The following is a 4,661-nucleotide window of genomic DNA, read 5'->3' as shown; positions in this document are numbered from 1 at the left end:
TAGTTATGTCCCCAGTTTCAGTTCTGTTTTAAGTAAGTTAGTTTATTGATTTGAGATCTTTATCTTTTTCTCTCTCTTTTTAGTTTTAAAGTGATGCTTGCTTTTTCTTTTTTCTTTTTATTAGGTTTTTAAGTTTTAATTCCAGTATAGTGAAAATATAGTGTTATATTTGTTTCAAGTGCACAACATAGTAATTCAACGATTCTATACATTACTCAGTGCTCATCATGATAACTATACTATTTAATTCCTATCACCTTTTCACCCATCTCCCTACCTACCTCCCCTTTGGTAACCATCAGTTTGTTCTCTATAGTTAAGAGCCTGTTTCTTGGTTTCTCTCTTTTTTCTTTTGCTTTTTTTTTTAATATATGAAATTTATTGTCAAATTGGTTTCCATACAACACCCAGTGCTCATCCCAAAAGGTGCCCTCCTCAATACCCATCACCCACCTTCCCCTTCTTCCCACCCCCCATCAACCCTCAGTTTGTTCTCAGTTTTTAACAGTCTCTTATGCTTTGGCTCTCTCCCACTCTAACCTCTTTTTTTTTTCCTTCCCCTCCCCCATGGGTTTCTGTTAAGTTTCTCAGGATCCACATAAGAGTGAAACCATGTGGTATCTGTCTTTCTCTGTATGGCTTATTTCACCTAGCATCACACTCTCCAGTTCCATCCACGTTGCTACAAAGGACCATATTTCATTCTTTCTCATTGCCACATAGTATTCCATTGTGTATATATATATTTTTTTTTAAATGTGTAATTACCATTTATTTTTTTTTAATATTTTTTTTTATTTTTTAATATATGAAATTTACTGTCAAATTGGTTTCCATACAACACCCAGTGCTCATCCCAAAAGGTGCCCTCCTCAATACCCATCACCCACCCTGCCCTCCCTCCCACCCCCCATCAACCCTCAGTTTGTTCTCAGTTTTTAACAGTCTCTTATGCTTTGGCTCTCTCCCACTCTAACCTCTTTTTTTTTTTTTCCTTCCCCTCCCCCATGGGTTTCTGTTACGTTTCTCAGGATCCACATAAGAGTGAAACCATATGGTATCTGTCTTTCTCTGTATGGCTAATTTCACTTAGCATCACACTCTCCAGTTCCATCCATGTTGCTACAAAAGGCCATATTTCATTTTTTCTCATTGCCACGTAGTATTCCATTGTGTATATAAACCACAATTTCTTTATCCATTCATCAGTTGATGGACATTTAGGCTCTTTCCATAATTTGGCTATTGTTGAGAGTGCTGCTATAAACATTGGGGTACAAGTGCCCCTATGCATCAGTACTCCTGTATCCCTTGGATAAATTCCTAGCAGTGCTATTGCTGGGTCATAGGGTAGGTCTATTTTTAATTTTCTGAGGAATCTCCACACTGCTTTCCAGAGCGGCTGCACCAATTTGCATTCCCACCAACAGTGCAAGAGGGTTCCTGTTTCTCCACATCCTCTCCAGCATCTATAGTCTCCTGATTTCTTCATTTTGGCCACTCTGACTGGCGTGAGGTGATATCTGAGTGTGGTTTTGATTTGTATTTCCCTGATAAGGAGCGACGTTGAACAACTTTTCATGTGCCTGTTGGCCATCCGGATGTCTTCTTTAGAGAAGTGTCTATTCATGTTTTCTGCCCATTTCTTCACTGGGTTATTTGTTTTTCGGGTGTGGAGTTTGATGAGCTCTTTATAGATTTTGGATACTAGCCCTTTGTCCGATGTGTCATTTGCAAATATCTTTTCCCATTCCGTTGGTTGCCTTTTAGTTTTGTTGGTTGTTTCCTTTGCTGTGCAGAAGCTTTTTATCTTCATAAGGTCCCAGTAATTCACTTTTGCTTTTAATTCCCTTGCCTTTGGGGATGTGCCGAGTAAGAGATTGCTACATCTGAGGTCAGAGAGGTCTTTTCCTGCTTTCTCCTCTAAGGTTTTGATGGTTTCCTGTCTCACATTCAGGTCCTTTATCCATTTTGAGTTTATTTTTGTGAATGGTGTGAGAAAGTGGTCTAGTTTCAACCTTCTGCATGTTGCTGTCCAGTTCTCCCAGCACCATTTGTTAAAGAGACTGTCTTTTTTCCATTGGATGTTCTTTCCTGCTTTGTCAAAGATGAGTTGGCCATACGTTTGTGGGTCTAGTTCTGGGGTTTCTATTCTAGTCCATTGGTCTATGTGTCTGTTTTTATGCCAATACCATGCTGTCTTGATGATGACAGCTTTGTAGTAGAGGCTAAAGTCTGGGATTGTGATGCCTCCTGCTTTGGTCTTCTTCTTCAAAATTACTTTGGCTATTCGGGGCCTTTTGTGGTTCCATATGAATTTCAGGATTGCTTGTTCTAGTTTCGAGAAGAATGCTGGTGCGATTTTGATTGGGATTGCATTGAATGTGTAGATAGCTTTGGGTAGTATTGACATTTTGACAATATTTATTCTTCCAATCCATGAGCAGGGAATGTCTTTCCATTTCTGTATATCTTCTTCAATTACCTGCATAAGCTTTCTATAGTTTTCAGCATACAGATCTTTTACATCTTTGGTTAGATTTATTCCTAGGTATTTTATGCTTCTAGGTGCAATTGTGAATGGTGTAAGTTTCTTTATTTGTCTTTCTGTTGCTTCATTGTTAGTGTATAAGAATGCAACTGATTTCTGTACATTGATTTTGTATCCTGCAACTTTGCTGAATTCATGTATCAGTTCTAGCAGACTTTTGGTGGAGTCTATCGGATTTTCCATGTATAATATCATGTCATCTGCAAAAACCGAAAGCTTGACCTCATCTTTGCCAATTTTGATGCCTTTGATTTCCTTTTGTTGTCTTATTGCTGATGCTAGAACTTCCAGCACTATGTTAAACAACAGCGGTGAGAGTGGGCATCCCTGTCGTGTTCCTGATCTCAGGGAAAAAGCTCTCAGTTTTTCCCCGTTGAGGATGATGTTAGCTGTGGGCTTTTCATAAATGGCTTTTATGATCTTTAAGTATGTTCCTTCTATCCCGACTTTCTCAAGGGTTTTTATTAAGAAAGGGTGCTGGATTTTGTCAAAGGCCTTTTCTGCATCGATTGACAAGATCATATGGTTCTTCTCTTTTTTTTTTGTTAATGTGATGTATCACGTTGATCGATTTGCGAATGTTGAACCAGCCCTGCATCCCAGGAATGAATCCCACTTGATCATGGTGAATAATTCTTTTTATATGCTGTTGAATTCGATTTGCTAGTATCTTATTGAGAATTTTTGCATCCATATTCATCAGGGATATTGGCCTGTAGTTCTCTTTTTTTACTGGGTCTCTGTCTGGTTTAGGAATCAAAGGAATACTGGCTTCATAGAATGAGTCTGGAAGTTTTCCTTCCCTTTCTATTTCTTGGAATAGCTTGAGGAGGATAGGTATTATCTCTGCTTTAAACGTCTGGTAGAACTCCCCTGGGAAGCCATCTGGTCCTGGACTCTTATTTGTTGGGAGATTTTTGATAACCGATTCAATTTCTCCGCTGGTTATGGGTCTGTTCAAGCTTTCTATTTCCTCCTGATTGAGTTTTGGAAGAGTGTGGGTGTTTAGGAATTTGTCCATTTCTTCCAGGTTGTCCAATTTGTTGGCATATAATTTTTCATAGTATTCCCTGATAATTGTTTGTATCTCTGAGGGATTGGTTGTAATAATTCCATTTTCATTCATGATTTTATCTATTTGGGTCATCTCCCTTTTCTTTTTGAGAAGCCTGGCTAGAGGTTTGTCAATGTTGTTTATTTTTTCAAAAAACCAACTCTTGGTTTCGTTGATCTGCTCTACCGTTGTTTTAGATTCTATATTGTTTATTTCTGCTCTGATCTTTATTATTTCTCTTCTTCTGCTGGGTTTCGGCTGCCTTTGCTGTTCTGCTTCTATTTCCTTTAGGTGTGCTGTTAGATTTTGTATTTGGGATCTTTCTTGTTTCTTGAGATAGGCCTGGATTGCAATGTATTTTCCTCTCAGGACTGCCTTTGCTGTGTCCCAAAGCGTTTGGATTGTTGTATTTTCATTTTCGTTTGTTTGCATATATTTTTTAATTTCTTCTCTAATTGCCTGGTTGACCCACTCATTCGTTAGTAGGGTGTTCTTTAACCTCCATGCTTTTGGAGGTTTTCCAGACTTTTTCCTGTGGTTGATTTCAAGCTTCATAGCATTGTGGTCTGAAAGTATGCATGGTATAATTTCAATTCTTGTAAACTTATGAAGGGCTGTTTTGTGACCCAGTATATGATCTATCTTGGAGAATGTTCCATGTGCACTCGAGAAGAAAGTATATTCTGTTGCTTTGGGATGCAGAGTTCTAAATATATCTGTCAAGTCCATCTGATCCAATGTATCATTCAGGGCCCTTGTTTCTTTATTGACCGTGTGTCTAGATGATCTATCCATTTCTGTAAGTGGGGTGTTAAAGTCCCCTGCAATGACCACATTCTTATCCATAAGGTTGCTTATGTTTATGAGTAATTGTTTTATATAATTGGGGGCTCCGGTATTCGGCGCATAGACATTTATAATTGTTAGCTCTTCCTGATGGATAGACCCTGTAAATATTACATAATGCCCATCTTCATCTCTTGGTACAGCCTTTAATTTAAAGTCTAGTTTGTCTGATATAAGTATGGCTACTCCAGCTTTCTTTTGGCTTCCAGT

This window comes from Panthera tigris, chromosome X, assembly GCF_018350195.1.
Source record: "Panthera tigris isolate Pti1 chromosome X, P.tigris_Pti1_mat1.1, whole genome shotgun sequence".
Lineage (NCBI taxonomy): Eukaryota > Metazoa > Chordata > Mammalia > Carnivora > Felidae > Panthera > Panthera tigris.
The sequence above is the reverse complement of the archived record's forward strand: the minus strand, read 5'-3'. Positions refer to the sequence as shown.